Source organism: Peromyscus leucopus, chromosome 7, assembly GCF_004664715.2.
Source record: "Peromyscus leucopus breed LL Stock chromosome 7, UCI_PerLeu_2.1, whole genome shotgun sequence".
NCBI classification, from domain to species: domain Eukaryota; kingdom Metazoa; phylum Chordata; class Mammalia; order Rodentia; family Cricetidae; genus Peromyscus; species Peromyscus leucopus.
The window spans coordinates 59,137,848-59,156,915 of NC_051069.1; the positions used below are offsets into that span (position 1 = coordinate 59,137,848).

Here is a 19,068-nt window from a genome sequence, read left to right on the forward strand (position 1 = left end):
AAAACCTTTGTAGGAATACGTTAGCATTCAGTTATAATTATGCAGATAGACTTTCAGTTTAGAAAAGTTATTTTGCCCATCCTGTGTTAGAAAGATTCTCTAAAGAAACAGAAATATATATATTTCTAGAATGGCTTTCAGCCAGTAGCAGTTGGGGGATCCAATAATGGCTGACTGTTGCACTAAGTCCTAAATGGTCTTATAATAAAAACCCAGAGCCAGATATTAAGTTAAACACTGAAAGATCAGAAAGGCAAAGTAACAAGCCACTAGAGAAACTTCTCACCACTACCGAATCCTTAGTCTAAATGGAAGGTGAGATCCTACCTCTGTGAACCCTCTGACTGAAATTTTGAGTCCTCAGCAGAAAAGATCTAGATCTCACGCCTGCCTTATATGCCTTCCTCCATCCAACCATTTCATTTCCTTCCTAGTGCTGGGATTTATGGTGTGTGTGCTTCCCAACTACCTGTAGCAAAAGGCATGAAATCTCAAGAGCTGGGATAAAAGACCTGTGGTTACCAAGTACCACTGCCTGACTCTGTTTCTCTTCTGGACTGAATCAATCTTGCTTTGAACTTGAAGAGATCCAGATGGATCTCTGACTCCCGAGTGCTAGGATTAAAGGTTCTACCACTGCCTGGCCTCTATGTTTGTTTAATCTAGTAGCTGACTCTGTCCTCTGATCCCCAGGCAAGCTTTATTTGATACACAATGTATCACCACACTCACTATACCCTGGAGAGGCTGAGGCTCCTTTAACTCTTCCTGTAAGAAACTATGTGTCTCTATGGTTCCTATTGGGTGCTAAAGACCTAGAATACTCCTGGAGGGCTGCAGTTTTTCCAAATTGGAAACAAAGAAACTGGAATATGAGATCAATGAAGAACAGCAAAGGGGCAGCAGCAGCAACAGGGATTGCCACACATCAGCAAAATGTGAAGTCAGGTAATACACAGCATTGTTTTCCCATGTGACCACTTTGTATCAAGATGTAGACCATTGCAGGAAAATAACATCCATTCTGTAAGAGGGTGCCCCCTCAAGAATCCCTTCCTGCCAGTATTATCACAGGTCTGCCATGGGTATGTTTTTCAGCTGATTTCAGATCCAATCTAGTCAGCCATCAAGATCAGGTATCACAGCATGTTCTAACAAAAATAAATAAATAAATAAATAAATAAATAAATAAATAAATAAATAAATAAATAAATAAATATACTGGCAGGTGTGTATAGTACAGCTAACGAGCATGGAAAAGACATAAGTTAAATAGCAGCTAGAACATAACTGTACGTAATTTTAAATTTTATTTTTAACAGAAGTATGAGTAATGCAGCACATTGTAACCCTAAAGTCATTCAGGTATGACTTATGCTGACAGTCAAGGGAGTTCTTCTGTTGTTAGTATACTATTCTTCTTCAGATGGGAAAAACAAAGCTTTAAAGCACTGAACTTCCCTATGTGCTTGCTTAAGAACAAGAGAACAGGGATTTGGGCCAGGGCAGTTTGATTCCATTTCATATATTCTTAGTAATTATATAATTTACCTCCTAATCTCAAGATTCCTATAGAGTTTCAATAAAGGCGGCAGATCAGGCGGTGAGAGACAACTCCTGACATTACAATTAAAAACTGCAAAGTTTTTTCGCTCTACAGTCAAGGGCTCCATTCAGAACTTGATCCTGCCACTTCTTAGCTGCTGCGTTTATCCTAGTCACACAGTTTAGTTGGCCTTGCCTGGGTTATGTAGAGTTGCAGGGTACTGATGATGACCTTTGCTGTGTGTCCAATACCCTCAGGCCAGTGTAGCTAAAGCACATTAGGTAGACATCTTAGTCAGGGGAGTCAGCATTTATCAGGCTCATCTTCATGTCCCTCATGCACTTTAAATGTGTGGTTGGATGAACACCTTTAAACTCACAATGTTCATTCAGTGAAAATGTTTGTTAAATGTCTGGAATTATAAAGGTAAATTTTAATCAAGTTTTTGAGTAGTTTCATAGTCTTATCCATTTGTTAGTGTTTTTGACACATTAGTGAAAATAAAATACCAGAAGATAGATGTTGTTCATTAAATATGCATGAATGATAATTAGAATAGATTTTGGAGAATATGTATTCTGTTGTATTCACTTATATTAACTATCTATAGTGTTAGTTGGGGTTTAACCGAAAAGGCAAGAATAAAGCCTATAAGATTTTCTCCATTAAATTTTTTATTTAAATTTTTAGAGGAAATTTTCTTTCCTTTGTACTGTTTTAAAAAGCATAACTTCAATAGATAAAAATGTTAAGTGTAGTTAAAAAAGTTAGTTAGTATTACATAAATGTAAGTTCTCAGTGTTCTGAGGCCTGTAACATGGGTTGGGCCATGTGTATTGTCTCTATACCTGAACCATAGACGTCTAGTGGCTAGAGCTCTTCTGCTCTGCAAACCAGGCTTTCAGCAAGCTGCAGTCATCCTTCCTTCCAGTTGGTTGCTCTCCAGAAACTGCTAAGCACCACAGTGATGAGCCATTCCACGCAGCACTGCACTCCAAAGACTGCCCTTGACTTCCACAAGGCTCAGGCCTTCCTTCCAGTGGGACTTTCTTCTCTCCCGTGTGAATCAACCACTCCCTTCTACTCCTTCCCACTTTCCGTTTCCCTCCATCAGCATGTCCTGGTAAAGCACTCATTCTGTCCTTCCATTTACTCCTTCTAAGATCTCAGAAATGCACAAATATCATAGTGGCTTTGGAATTCATTACCTCTCTGTAGATTCTTATTTAGCACTAAAAAGCATCACTTAGCATGCGTATTATTGACATGTATGGTCAGAAATGAATCATAGTGCTAAGATGCACACTCCTGATTCAACACGAGGAAAGCCCCTTGTTCTCCTCAGATAGACGTTGGCAGGTCTGCCAGTGGAGACATATGCAAGGGGAGTAGACATTGTACGTTTACTAAACAGAAGCTACAATATTCTTCAGAGGTCAGAGAACAGAAATCTGCTTCAGTATAATTGTTGCCATTGATGCCACACATACAAGAATACAAATGGCCCAAAGAGAAATACAGGAAAATGGTATGAAGCAAGAAAGTGTAGCACTGAAAGGAGACATTGCAGGTAATTTACAAAAAAAATAACATAAAACTAAAAAGAATTGAAGTTTACTATAAATATTTCTAGATGACTTTTGGAAAATGATGATAATTCTAAGACTTGAGTTTCTGGGGCAGCAGAGACAGCTCAGTGGTTAAGAACAAACACTGCTCTTCCAGGCACTATAACAAAGATATCCAGCCTCTAAGTCAGATAGCTCATAACACCTCCAATGGCAAGTCCAGGAAGGTCCTAATCTTCTGGTTTTTCAGGCATCTGCATTCACTTGCATATACCCCGCCATCAACACACACACACACTCACACACACACACACACACACACACACACACACACACACACACATACACTTAAAAATAAGTCTTAAAAGGACTTTCCTTTCTACTCTGTCAAAGGAGTATACTGGATAATTTATGATGTCTTGGTGGAAACCTAATTCTAATATCCTGAGTCATTAGTTAAACCATTGAACATTTACATAATGACTCTTCCAAGCCTACTTCCTTGTAGGCACTAAGAGACGAATTTCCTACAAGGAGGGATGACAGGAAATCAACAATTGCTGCATAATGTGATTAGTCGCTGCCATGCTAAGAACACAATGGGATACGAATGGGGGCACTCATAATCATTCACACGGAAGAGCAGAGTCAGGGAGGCATTCAGATGGAGCATTGCACGTGAACTTTCTTTCCTATCCTGAGTGTTCAAGAGCAGGGCTGCAGAACAGAAGCAAGTGAGGTAAGGACCTTTGGCCTCAGGGGCCAGACTGCCTTGAGCACAGAGTGTAGGTTTGGGGGCAGGGTGAGTGGGGCAGTTGAAAAACAAGTTCTCAAAATCTTTGGAAACCAAGGGTTGTACCCTCAAAACCTAAAAAAATGTTACAGGAGGATTTCAATAAAAATTCCACTGTTATTTTGGCTTTCAGAAAGATCACGTTTTGTGATCAGTCAGTACTATATGAAGACAAAGCCAAGGACTCCAAGTAGGAGTTTATACAAATGAGAGAGTACATCGTGGTCCTGGTCTTCACCTTTAATAATCCTTTGTCCCGTACTCTACTTACTCCTCAGCTGGCATCCTCTAAGGTAGGTAGCAATGACACACTTTGATCTTTTTTTAAACACAGAAGTAGGAAGTGGACATAGATGAGAGTTGCTATTAGGCTTAACTGAAAATCTTCAATGTGATAGAAAACTGATATTTTCAGTTGATGCTCTACATAACTAGTGTGTCCTCTAGTACTGAATTATTAAGTCCTCCCACGTCATGCCTGGCAATATATCATTGTGAAATTATTTACTGGTACAATTTATATCATTTTGAAATTGTGACCTGAAACAAGGATGCACCTTGTTGAACATTCTACAGGGTTGACTGATTGAGGCAGGATTTGGAAGGTTACAGTTTGGAAGCCGAACTCATCTTGGGCTCTTTAGTCACTTCATAGCCATTTCCTGCCCCCACCTCTGTGCATAAGGTAACATCCTGTGACTAATAATGCAATCTTTTGGGGATGAACATTCTCCAAGCTTCCACTAGCCCAAAGTTAAGAATGTCATCAGATAGCCTTTGAGGTCTGGACAGAGATTTTCCTGATTTTTTAGACCCTCATCTACCTAATGTCTCCACTCATGTATTTGAAGTGTCTCAGTTTATGATTTTCTTTGCTCTATCATCGCCAAGATCTCATTAAACAGTAACCAAATTCGAATATGATATACAGGTAACCCAAATCTATGTTCTTTCATATTTGGCTCCAAATACACCACATCTTCTGTTTTTTGAGGCAAGAACTATGTTTTCTGTAATGACAGAATCAACTGTGATTAGAGTCTGAGGTAACAAGAGCTTGTGAGAAAAATAAGCCTGAATCAGGGAAAGAATGGCAGTGGAAGGAGAACTGAAAATAGAATCCAGGATATCATATCTAATATGCTCCGTTTTATTTTACAGGTATTTTGTATTAACTTGCTTGTTTCTTTGTTTTGTGTTGGGAGAGTTGGCGCCTGTGGACATCAGAGGCCAGAGGCAGAGTCAGTTTTCTCCTCCCATGTGGGTTCTGGGGACCAGGCAAGTCTGAGTCACAGCAAGCTTCATTACCCACTGAGCTATGCCTGAAATTTACCCTTCTTAATTTGTAAATCACAGTTGCTGGAGGAGAAATCTGATTGCTTGATGGTTTAATATTGTGTCTGAGTTGCATCCCTTGCACGCTGCCTTATAACTATCAATTTCTAGTGATTGCCCTTTACTGCAGTTTTCTGTTCACAAATCAATTTCTCCACAGAAAGTGAAGTTTCTAAAGAGCAGAAATTCAGTGTTTTTACAAGTTCACCTCCTAGTAGTCCACATCACCACCTGCCACATATCAGGTGCCTAGTAAATATTTGTTTTCTAATAAACAGCCTGATTGGTTTATATGAAAAAATAATTTAGACAACTTGAGCAGTGTTCCTTATAAACCCCACTTTCTTATCCTTTACATGGCTTGACTTCCAGGAATTGCTAACCTCTGCTTCAGAAAGTGCAGCAGGTTAAGAGGGGACTTACAGGCTGCTTCCTGGGTTCAGCAGGGAAGTATTTAATTAGCTGCTTAACATCCTGAGGTGTGAGGGACTGAGCTTCCCCTTCTGCTGATGAGGTCCGCCCTGCCACTGAGCCTACTCCCTCCAGGTTGCCTCTTTGCTGAAGGGCTGGGAGATGGCCACTGGAGGAGGATTTAGTTGCCACAGGCATAAAATTGGATCTATTAAGGGCTGCTCTTGCTGTTCTCTGTGCAGTGCACACTCAAGGAGATTTGCACACAAGGGAACTTTGATGTAACTTTCAATTTTATAAATGTGTTGACTATGTTTTCCTGAAAATGGCTTCTTTGCATTTAGAAAACTGCAAGCAAAGCAGAAAAGTGAAGATAGAAGGAAGTAAAAGAAAGCAAGCCAGGCTGTATTTCTCACAGAATCATCCCAACAGCTAACCGAGGACCTCTAGGTACAGATAAGTTCTAAATCCTGGTCTAAATCCCTGGTTGCTGGGTCCCCCCCCATGTAATAAATCTAATAAAACCGAATTAATAAATCCAAGTTTAATGAGCAAAGCAATCCTGGGTGACCATCGGAAAGGCTGGGGAACAGCCACAAGGGAAGAGCGCCATGGCAAATATGGCTACCAGGCCTAGAGGCAGGGTCTTGAGCAGTCCCAGGGAGGGGCTGGCTTTTGGCAGGCTTTGAGGGGGAAGGTTTGGGGAGAGAGATGGAGGAGAGGAGTTGAGGTGGACCTTCCACCCGAAGAGGTATTTTCATGGGAATAGAAGAAATGTACTAATAGTGCGCACAGAAGGGGTACAGATAGAATACTTCAATGAATGAAAGCTTTATATGCGTGAGTTTGATAAAAACAATTGTACTACTTTATTTGCCTTTTTTATCATGCCAGAATGGTCATTTTTAAAATGTAATTACATTGTAAATACACCAATCACAATGAACTGATGGTTTCAAAATATTCTCTCTAAGCTTGCTCTTATCCACCTCACCAGACATTGAATTTACTTTCCATGCTGAAATTCCACACACATTAGCATGGAGAATGCAGAAAGTGAATTTCCCAGAAAGCAGGAGCAGTATGAGTGAAAACTAAGGAAGGAGCTGGCAGTATTAGTTATGTCCTAATAATAGATTAGAAGCAGACTCAAGAGTAGGCATGTCATGGAAATCATCAGCACTCTTAAGATGCACAACCCCTGACAGGCCCTGTGAGGTGGTGCACAGTGCATGCAGGGGAGCTCCATTTAAGCAACGAAGCTGACAATTCAGTCCCCACTTCGCTGAGCCCCTCACAGCCCCGACCGACTATGTCTCAATCTATGCTTCGCCCAAGTCTTCAGTGAGCAGAGTCAATGTTGACGGTTAGACTGTAATTTTTTTCCAACATAGATAAATGACAAATTTTGAAAACACAATTATTCAAATTAGCCCACAAGGAAAGGAGATACATTAATAGTTTAAAATTTATCAAAGAAACTGAATTTATTAGTTAAAACCTTACAGTAAATAAAAAGTTAGACTGAGATAATGTCACTAGTGAATGCTATTTTATGTTGAGAGAATATATAATCAAAAATTTAAACTCAGAACACACTTGATAAATCAGAAAAAAATATATATACATACATATATACATACATACTATTATCCAAAATGAAGTTGAAAATGAAAAAAAATGCTATTATTCACACCAAACCTGGCAACATTTAGCAGTGAAGGCCTGGAGTCATTTGGCAGGCAGCACCAAGGAACTTCAGTGTGTGTGTGTGTGTGTGTGTGTGTGTGTGTGTGAGAGAGAGAGAGAGAGAGAGAGAGAGAGAGAGAGAGAGAGAGAGAGAGAGAGAGAGAGAGAGAGAGATTGTAAAAGGAGAGCTTCCTTGTACGGCACTTAAGAATTTGTACACTTCTCTAACTTGATTTTCTTTAGAAGAAAAGAACAACACAAATCCTCATAAGGATCCTGGTCCTTAACTCAACTATCTTCATTCTAGGTCAGCAAGTCTGTAACAAAATATCAGAGAGTAAAAATGTTATGATGAGCCAGTGTGAATGGCAGAATGACTCATTTTCTGACCTTCCTTTTTCAAAGCCAGCGATGGATGGCCGTCTAGAAAGGGCCCCTGTGTTTAGGTCAACACTTTGTTCTTCTGTAGTTGGAATCTTTAGTCTATTGGTCCTCTAGTTTTCACAGGCCTAGAACTTGAGTTCTTCCTTATCTGTTGAGCTCTTCTGGGAAGAAAGATTTCTCATAGTTCTGACATCATATATTTTAGATCTTTTTTACTCTGAGTCTCAAGTTAAATCTTGGCATCTAGCTTGTGCTTTTTAAGGATTTGAAATGACTACATTTGAGTGGAACTTTACAAAGTACTCTATGACAGGCTTTGTACCCTGGTAGTAGGTTTCTCTGCTGACCCAGTAAAGCCATATTAAGCCAAATTAAAAGGACCAGATTTATTGGGCCTGCACTCTTGGTGACTTTCCAGCCCCCAGAGGTGGGGGCTGCAGGCAGGAGAAATAACATCACCAGTCTAGGCAATGGGGGAATGGGGAAGCTTAAATACTCTGTAGATGTGATCTTGAGCTTCGGTGAGGAGGAGCCTGGATTTTGGAGGTCTTTCTGAGAGTGGCAGGTTTGGAATGGGGAGGGGTGGGGCCAGGCCGGAGTTTCCAGCCCAACCCTCTCAAGTGAACACTTTCTAGTGCAATGATTGTCAACAAGAACCTCTACAATTTCTTCCTTGAACCAAGGAAAGGCTAGCTTGAGAAGATAAAAACCAGGCACATGTGATGGGCACAATGCTCACCAGAAAACGGCCTGTGTTTCTGCACTAAAATGAATGAGGTGATACAAAACACGTGACACACAAAAAATTCAGTGAAGATAGGACAACTTTTGTGCAACACGCTCTATGCATACCAAAGAAGATCGCAAGCCTCTCTACACATGTTCAAGGAAGACTGAGACATATACAGTTGGAGGCTGCTGCAGTTGGAACATCATGTATTATTCACTGTTCTTGCAGCCTCTAGAGCAGCATGTCAATAAACTGCTAAGATTTGTTTCAAGTTCTTTCCTAACATCCTTGGAAATCATCTTTCCCCATAACCAAAAGAGGATGAAATTAGTGCATATCCATATGCACGTACATATGTGAATGTGGCTAGAATTTTTTCTCATGCATAGGTCTAATAAATATAGGGTTATATTTATATAAGTCACCAGGGCATTTAAGAATATATAGAAATAGTAGGCAGAGAAAATAGCCCAAATCCAACTTAAACAAGTGATTAAAATACAAATAATGGAAATGTTACTTTTGTATTTAAATATATTTGAAGTAAAAGTAGATTTATGGTTAGTTAGTCATAATCTAAACTCAGAAAACAAATGAAAGAAATGTGATTTTGGAAACAACATTTGAGCATGATAGTACTTCAAAGCTGTAGAACCCTAAATGGAAAAATGTAATAATCATCTTTCTTCTATGACCAAAAGGACCTTTCCTGTTTAATATTGTCTATAAATATTATCTATTTAACAGGTTTATTTCCATCTTTCCATTTAATGTGTACTGGTAACTATTAGGAGAATTGTCATAAAATAGCATATGATCAGAAAATAAAAATCTGGCTTAGTATTAAAAGTATATTATGGTAATGTCAGTAGGTCCTTAATTTGTTTAGTAACTGAAGACTCACATTGCATGCATTGAATATTTACCTTTAAGAGATTTTTTTAATACCTACATTGAAATGGATATAGTATTAAGAACTTTGTTTCAGACCTGAAGTTAAGTTACATGTCCAAATAAGATATGCATTACTTTGAGAACATAGTCACTATTGGTAGAAAAAGTACTTCCTGTTTACTGCGAGATGGCTTAGAGGGGTAGAATGCATGCCACGTTTGCATTAGTGCCTGAGTTCAAATCCCAAGCATCAATGTAAAACTGGGAATCATGGCACCCTAATTTTGGAGGATCAGAGACCGTGTCATCTGTCTAGAAGAAACAGCTAGCTCAAGGTTCACTGATCCTCTCTTTCAATCGATAAGCTAGAGAATGATAGGGGAAGACATCTGAGATCCACATCTGGCCTCCAGACACACAAGCATATACCACACACCACAATGACAAACACAAAGTGTTCACTTAACATTCCCAACGATGTAGATCAAAAACTTGCAAAACAGAGCCGAGTGTGATAGGAAGCTAAAGTAGGACAATGTCTGGAATGTTCAGATGAGCCTGGACTACTACACAGTGAGTCAAGGCCAGCCTAGATTGCAAAGTGAGATTCTGTCTCAAAAACAAAACAAAACAAAATAACTTAAAAAATAGTACTCTCTTTTTCTGTCTAAAAAGTATTAAATATGATATTAATTAAAATATAAAATCTACAAACAATCTGCTTCTTCAAATTCTGGACATTTCATATCAAAATGTTACTTCAGTTCTCCTCATTGCATAGGCATTCACAAGTATAAAACTGGAATTCTAATATAGTAAGTGACTGGTAACAAGGTGTTCTGACATTTTCTGTGGACAGGGCAGCATCTCATTTCCTCTCTGATTGGCAGGCTAGGCTTCCATGCATGGACTTCTCTGCGAGGCAGGTGGTGAGGGAGAGGACTGATGGGGAGTCTGATGAAGAGTCATCAGAGAAAATGATTCAGTATTTCACAGTGAATGAAAATTGTGGCCTATTGTGTATTTTTCTCCTTCAAATTGTCTGTAATTTCTCCCTCCTCTCTAAGGATTGCTTATTTTATTATATTTCTGCTTACAACTGAAGCAGTCATACATTTTTTACACAGATTACCAATTAGAATTGAGTGGCACACAGTGGCTCTGGTGCCCCACGAGCAATTTCTTTTCCTTCTGTCCTCAAGAGATAGCAAAAGCTGTGCTAGCATATTGCATTTCAGGAAACTCCGTGATGCTATTGAGTTTTTGTGGTCTTTTGTGGTTTGCCTAAGCCTCACATTCAGATATCTTGGAGAAGGCATTTGGGATATGCTGCTGTGTTAACACTGTTAGAGTAGAAGGTTTAACAAATGGTCGAGTTTTAAGACAAAAATGATGTGATACATTGCTCAAGAGACAAAAGTTATCCCACAACACCAATGGCACTTATATAGTAATGGAGATGACAAATTTATGTATTTATTTTTTGCTAAAACATTGGTTTATGAATATTTAATAATATTACTGAAGACAAATAATTATGGATGGCAATAATCTTGACACAATAAAAACAAAATCCATGGGTTCTGGATACATGCTTTTAAATAAGCAGTCCTTAGAGATACTCATTTGAAATGTTTTTGTGGTTACTGTTGGTGACAGAAATTCAGATGGCCATTCCTTCCCTGTCTTTACTGACACCTGTTCTCAGTAGATTAGTGAAAGTCAACACCCAGGCAGTAGGTTCTCTCTCTCTTTCTTGTCTTCAGAGCACACAGGGTGTTCCCTCTCTTTCTTGTCTTCAGAGCACACAGGGTGTTCTCTCTCTCTCTCTCTCTCTCTCTCTCTCTCTCTCTCTCTCTCTCTCTCTCTCTCTCTCTCGTCTTCAGAGCACACAGGGTGTTCCCTCTCTCTCTCATCCTCAGAGCACACAGCATGTACCCTCTCTGGTCTTCAGCAGCACTTATGTGAGAAAGGGTATGCTCTAAGTTCCTCTCCTTCCCTAGCTCTCCATTAAAGTTGACTTTCCCTGTCAGTTTATGGTGATGATTTAAAGTATTCATCACTTTAACAAAATGCATATAAAATAGGCTGGTACACTTTCACTTCCTCTGTTTACCTGACTTTTTGACTACTTGGTGAGTACTATGCATATGTAGTTTGGGTCATGAGAGGTCAAGGGGATTATGGAAAGCTAACTGAACATGTGCATTTAAAGCTGACCTGACATGGGGCATATTGCTCTAAACAAGAAATATTGAATAGTTTTTTTTTATCCTTGATTAGCATTAATTTGTGTGTTTAAATTTAATTAAAATTCACCATTTTCTTTTGGTGAATTTTGATTTGAGAAATATTTACATACCTACCAAAATTGAAACAGAATTTTAAAGGAAATTATAAAAAACACAGTCCTAAGATTCACTTTAATAGGTTAAAACTAAAATATCTAACATAATATAAAATATTATGTAAAGATAACCCCTTAAGCTTTACCAATTCTTTCTGTGTAGGTAATTGACTCAACAGATTATTGAAAACTGGGTTGTACAGTTGAATAAAGTGCAAGAGTATTAAATGATCACATTGTCTACACCGAGAGTAAGCACACATTTTTAAAATAGTTCAAGGATACAGGCTAAAAGGCAGAATGTTCAAAATCAATATGATCTTGCAAAGATGGCCTCTGTGCACTAACTAAAAGACCTTACATTTTAATTGCAGAAAAATACAGAGCATAAATACTTACTGATGTATTCATTGCCTACATCTCTGGCTTGATTTATGAGCTCCTTCCTCCTGGAGGTTTATCCTTGAGCCCAAACAAATTAACTTAAGGTCCTTGAAGGTGTTATTCTGTTTCACACTTCTTTGCCTCCATGCAGCCCTCTCTAACTATAAAGTCCTTAATCACCCTTGTCAATCTCGTGGACTCCAACTCATCCTGTAAGATATGGTTCAGTCTCTTATAGTCCTGACCCGGAACCTGTGCCTCTTGTTTTTCTGCCTCCATTGCTGCTTAGATACACTGACATCCAAGATTGGGACAAAAAAATAAAGAAATCACTTTTTTTAATGGCCATGTTTTCTTCTCACTTTGAAGTATTTGCAGCTAGGAACAGAGGGCTCTTTGTTTCATGGTTTACCTTTATAGCCCCAAACCTACAGCATATAGTTGATTACAATCAAAAAGTTCATATGAAAACACAACACTCCAAAGTAGTTTATTTTATGCTATATGCAACATATACAATAGTGAAAATAAGTGCTGTGAAACTTCAGAGAAGTATAAAATTGAAAACAATTGCATTTATTATAAAATTGAGAGGTTACTTCCTTTCAGTAGGTTTAAAGGAAAATCTAGACTATGTAAAATAAATGTAGCCTTGACCTGGGCAGTGGAGATCTGTGGATACACCTTTATGGATTACATCTGTTGTATTGTCATCATCAGCAATGCATGATGAGGTGACATGGAGGCTGAGCTGGAACCAGTGGTGTGGCTTTGCAGCAAATTCCAAGGTTTGTTTCATTGTTCACCCTTTACTTGAGGGTCTGGGCTTCAGGATGTTGACTCTTAAACATAAAAAAATTTAAGGCTGTGGTCAAGGTTTAATGCCTTAGATGTGATCTACAGAGAAGTGATTTATGAGTTAAAAAAAAAAAGGAAAGGAAAGGAAAGGAAAGGAAAGGAAAGGAAAGGAAAGGAAAGGAAAGGAAAGGAAAGGAAAGGAAAGGAAAGGAAAGGAAAAGAGCTAACTGGGAAACCAGCCATTTCCAAGGCACGCTTTAAAGTCAGAGGAATGTGTTTGTATACCTGCTTAAGAATATAGGGATGGTGTCTGGGCAGTGGTGGCGCACACCTTTAATCCCAGCACTCAGGAGGCAGAGGCAGGCGAATCTCCCCGAGTTCGACTGTGAGTTTGAGGCCAGCCTGGTCCACAGAGTGAGTTCCAGGACATACTCCAAAGCTACACAGAGAAACCCTGTCTTGAAAAACAAAAGATGTAGGAACAGTGATGACTAGATGCAATAGGCAGCAAGCAGACATGGAAGACTATTGATTGCATGAATAACTTGTCCTGAGACAGAAAAAATTGTGTTTTCAGACATCTTCATAATTCTGTTTAGGACTAACTACAACTTTTTACCATGTATTTTTGGCAAGTCAACTGTCTCTTTCCAAAGTGCAAGCATATAGATGGATATATATGGATAGTGGATTTGTTAAATTCTGAAGTATATAGTAAAATAGAAATTTTTATGTTTCAAATATCTATGAGATTGTTTGAAATATAAACAGTAATCCATGCAACAATTTAAAAATATTTGCAAACAAAACATTCCTCTGCACTCTGCTTTTTCAATTACTCTAACATATGTTCTTCATCATTTCTCAACAAAATGGAAAGTCTGGCTTTTCAAGGATATAAATCCCTCTCTTGCAATCTCTTCAATATGTTCAGTGCTTTTATTGAGTGGAACTCTAGAATTAACTGGGAAGCTGCAACCTCATTAATTTAACAAAAAATATCCTCACTTCAATAAGCATAAAGCATTGGCAGATGCATAAGAAATATTTCTCAGTTTTCATTCTCCTACTCACAGGAACTTTAATGATGCTTTATGTATTTTCCCAGGAAACTCGATCTAATTTGTTTTCCCAACTTCAATTAATGTGTAACTAAGGAGCAAAATATCATCACTGTGTTCTCCAGAAGTGTCAATCATCATAATAGAAGAGTAATATCAGGATGACATCATACTTCCTTATTGATTTTCCAACTGCAGTGTTTCACACAAACCACAGGACCCTGGTGCTCTCAGCCTATGTCCATGGTCTTACAAATCACATTTTAATGGTCTGGTTTCCTCACCCATGTATATTTATGTTCTGCCTTAAGAACCAGCACCCCTCCTCAAAAAAAAAAAAAAAAGAAAAAGAAAATCAGAAAAATCTTTCAATGCACAGGGGTTAGTGTTAGAGTTAGAACACTGAGCCTTTTACAGGCCTTGAAATTCATACATGGCACAACCATTTCACACACATAATCTTTAAAGCCTAAACAGTGAGCCAATGCAGGGTAAACAAAAATTGATGCACTTTCAAACATCTACAGTAACCGGGATTCTAGGTTCACTGACATCTTTTTACTCTAAAAGACACACTAATTATTTTCCCCAAAGGACAGAAAAGACACCATCTAAAATGTTCCAGAAATGTGAATGTTTTATAGAAATACTTGATGAATATTGAACATATATTAAAATTTTATTCAATAAAATTTTTAAATAAAATAAATATAGATAATAAAATCAGTGAAAAGAAGCTATGACTTTGTATATTTGGTTTGATTCTGTGCATGTTTCTTTAAGTGGCATGAAGGGAAACATACCCAAGTCTTCCTAGTGATTAATTGAGGATTTTAGCTTTATGGGTAATTATAGTTCAACATTTACATCAAACTTTTTAAAAAATCTAAAAAAAAATTAAATATAAAAAATAAAAATTGAAAGATACTACAACGATTATTATTGCAAAAGAAAATACTAGAAAAAGACAGGATGTTGGCATGGTTAGGTGTCAATAATTCTGGTAGCCTTGCACCCATCATTGCCTTTTTCTTCTCTTCCTTCCATAACTACATGGTTTTTTATCACTCTCATTGATTATGGTTGAGTCTCTCCAGTGTTCCTCCCCCAGTATCTTTCCTATGTCCCTGTTTAAGTTTTTTCATTAGCACACACACACACACACACACACACACACACACACACACACACACACACAAACACACACATGCTTCTTTTCCCCAAGTTTAAAACCAGCAATAGCCACATGCTCATGCTCCACATCCTAAGTGGATTCTTTCCTCTGGTGTCCAGTGGTTCTTGAGATATTATACAAAAATTAAACTCATCGTATTCACTAACTGCTACACTTTAAATAGGAAATGTCTGCCCATAGACTCACAAATTGAACAGCTGTTCTGGCAAACTTAGACCTTCTTAGACTTCAGGTCTAGTTGACAGTGTTAAAGTTTTATTCATGGTTTATAGCTCAATCTTGGTTTCAGTCTGAGCAATCTGTTCCCTTCCTGATCCACTGAGATGTGAAGCAGCCTCACTCTCCACTGCTAGGAGCCTCCACCACCAGGCCTTCCATATCAGGTGGCCTGTACCCACTCCATCTAGGCACTAGAAAAGATCCTCTGTCCCTTCAGTTGCTTCTTATGATAGTTTTGATCACAAAGACCAGAAAGACTAATGATCTATAAACTGGAAATGGCCTGCACTTTAGTCCCCAGGATTTAAACATTGATGATCTTTGCCTTTGCTTTCTGTTTTTGAGTATGCTTGATTCTTCTTTCTCAACCATGTTCTTTAATATTGATCCAAAACTTCCAGCAGAGGACTGAAGGGTAGGGATTTTGTAATAAGACGGAAAGTGGTAATAGCAAAACAGATAACATATGGGACTGGGCAACATAACTGTGTAAAAAGTAAGGTTGGTGCATGAACTAAAGTGACGTAAACTGCTAATCCTCTCAGCCTCAGATCTCTCCTGGCTGTGTACAGGAAATGGTCTCTAACAAGGAGTCCAGAGTCTATCTATAGACAAATAAAAATTTACTATTTTAATAATTTACTGCATTCCTTCAAGCATGCTATCCTCTTGTCCAAAAAATGAATGCCTATATGATAGCACATCTTCATCAATGCCTTGAGATCTTAAGCTAGCCAAAAGGTCTCCTCAATGCCTAAAAGTCTGGGCTTTGATTGTTTCTCCACCAACTACATGAGATTCCTTTGAACCTGAAAAAAAGATGGTGGTCCTTCATGCATACACAATTTTGAGATGGCTAGCTGAGATGATCTTAGTATCTATCAGGATGCTGCCCCTTCCTGTCTGTAGGTCAATGCTCTACAATCTAGAGCACCCTCCCAATAATACTCATAATGGAACCTTCCAACAGATTAGTGGAGGGTCTCTGGGTCTCTAGACCTGCTTCTGTCAGCTCTGTACCCTGTTTGATTAAGCTCTATGTAGATGTTCCTCTGTCTCCTAGCAATCCAAGACCAAGCCTCTGCATGGCTACTGTTAATGCTTTCCAGAGTATACAAGCCTAGAACATGGTGGGGGCATGACAAACATCCACTGATTAACTCAAAAGAGCAGAGAAATGGCGTTTGTGGTTTCCCATTTACTGTGGAGTTAGTTTAAATGAGTTTTCCTTACATAATGTAATTTCTTCAGAAGATTGAGTTTTCCCTATTGAATTTTCTTCTGTTTTTAGCTGTTTAAAATGATCAATGTTTACTTCTTAACTTCTACTCATAACCTGACTTGTTTCAACTTGTCTGAGAAATTCTGAATTTTCAGTGAATTGATGAAATTGTGTTAAAAGTCAATAATTTTAGAGAGTAGGATAATACCAATAAATTTTAGTAGTCATTGTATTAAAATGCCTTAGCGCTTTCTAAATCTTATTTTTTTGTCTTTTGAGTTGTTAAAATTTCTTTCAAACAATTAAATATTCAAATTATACTTATTACTATAAGTTTCATCATGTCTTCAAGTTACAGCTTATCAAGTTCAAATAAAATTACTCAAAAATAAGTCAAATAGGACCCTGATTATGACAGAGTTCAAATCTTTTCGTGCCAGATGGAATTAGTAGCTGCTGAGGAAGTTCAGTGATGAGTGGGAAGTCATGCTCTGTCTGTCACGGTTATTAAATCACAAGTGTGACTCACAATTGTATTTCAGTTCATGTATTTATTTACCATTGTGAAGTTTGGAACTCCCATATACCCAAGCTTATTCACTCTTTTCTTCCAGGTCTCAGAGCTTTCTGTGAGACATGAAAGTTTGGGCTTATTCAACCAGGAAAATGTGTTAAATGGAATTAACACAATTTTGTTATTTTGTGACAATATTTGGTTAGTGAGAAAAATCATATAAACTTATGTTAATATTTATTTTTAAACATTTGAATACATTCACTATAAAGACTTGTGTACATTAAATGTTATATTTATTATGAGGTTTTACTATTTAAATATTAAGTTTATTTATATTTAAAATGTGTTTATATTATGTGTAAGTTTATTCACATTTATTTTCACATTTGGACTTTCATTTTACATTCTCTCTGGATGTTAGGTATAAATACTCTGTTCTACTCTCTGATGAAGGAATTTGGGTTAGGAGTTTAAAATAATTTCTCAATGTCAGGAATAGTATAGACAGTTTTGTCCCATCTTCTCCCTTTGATTTCTTGTCTCAGTCACTTTGAAGTAGTTTGAATATTCTAATAATAATTTTTCTTAAGGACAGATTTTTGTATTGTTTTTCAATATTTTAGTCAACTCGACTTAGACACAGATATTAATGCTGTATAATTTCATGCAACAAGTTAATTCACATTGCACTTACATGTTAAAATATGTAAGGGAGGAAGCAAAAATATAAGAGAATTTACCCATAATGAGAGAAATCAAGTAAATGAACAGGTAGGAATATATATGTTAAATGTAAATTTGAAGTAAATATTTAATCATTATCCAATCAGAGTATGAATTATTTAGGGATGAACTTTCATCTGCTACTTCATTAAATGTCTTATAGGAAATATAATGGTTCCATACTCCAGGAACACAGATTTGTTGATTAGAGAGAAGTCAGGTTTATGTTGGTGGAGATAGAGAAATGAAATTATGATGGGAATTTGAGATTTGAGACTGGTCTGATTAAATAGTGGTGTAGTGCTGACAATAACTGTGGGCACTGTAACATGCTAACAGCATGACAGGAAGCTTCTGCTACCTTCCACATATGTACAAACAGAAATAACATGCTTTAGTTTCAATATTGATTATTCAAAAGTGATTAAATTGTGATATTATTTACATTTGCCCAGACTATAAGTTATATGTGATAAACAATTTAATAATAAAAACACACTGTATCATGATGGTGTTTTTGTTGTGCATTTGTATTTATGAGGAGGAAAATATTTAAAATATAATGATAATAGTTGTCTTTAGTTGTTGTGGTTATGGGTTATTTTTACCATGCACTTTTATATTTCCATATTTCCCAGTATTTAGCAAAGTTTTTTGAATAACCAGGATCCCAATATCGGGTTAATAGCCTGAAAGATCAGAGAAACAGAGGAGCAGCCACTACTGAGTTCCTACGTCTTTGGATCCTCCAACCAAAAAACCCAAGATCCTGTCTCTACCTCCTGAGTACTGGGATTAAAGGTGTGAGCCACCACTGCCTGGCCTCTATGGTTAACTAGGGGCTACTTCCACCCTCTGTTCTCTAGGCAAGCTTTACTTTTCAGAAACAAACAAAATATCCCACAGCAGTTTTTGCAATTAATTTTTAAAAAAAGAAAATTTCAGATTTTGTTTTGAAAATGGGTCTTCTAGTTTTCTTTTTCTTTTTTCTTTCTTTCTATTTTTTGCCCTCATTACTTGTATAATCTGGTGAAATTATTGATAATGGTTTTCTATCTAAGTGATGTTCTAGACCTGGTTACTGATTGAAAACATAAATAAATACTTGTGCAGTCTGGAGCTTTTATTTGCTCAGCCTAGATTGTAGATGATTGTTTTTCTAATCAAAACTTTATACACTCAAATCAAAATCAGATTTAATTCTACAACATAATTAGTTTTAAACTTGAGTATAGGCCACTAAAATTAAAGC

The 19,068-nt window shown here is 37.5% G+C and overlaps 1 protein-coding gene across 1 annotated transcript in view; it reads left to right on the forward strand.

Annotated features, from left to right (window-relative positions):
* The window catches only part of Cntn5 (contactin 5), a 1,130,804-nt gene that overhangs the window by 36,575 nt on the left and 1,075,161 nt on the right, over positions 1–19,068 (forward strand). The gene's annotated exons all lie outside the window — the stretch shown is intronic.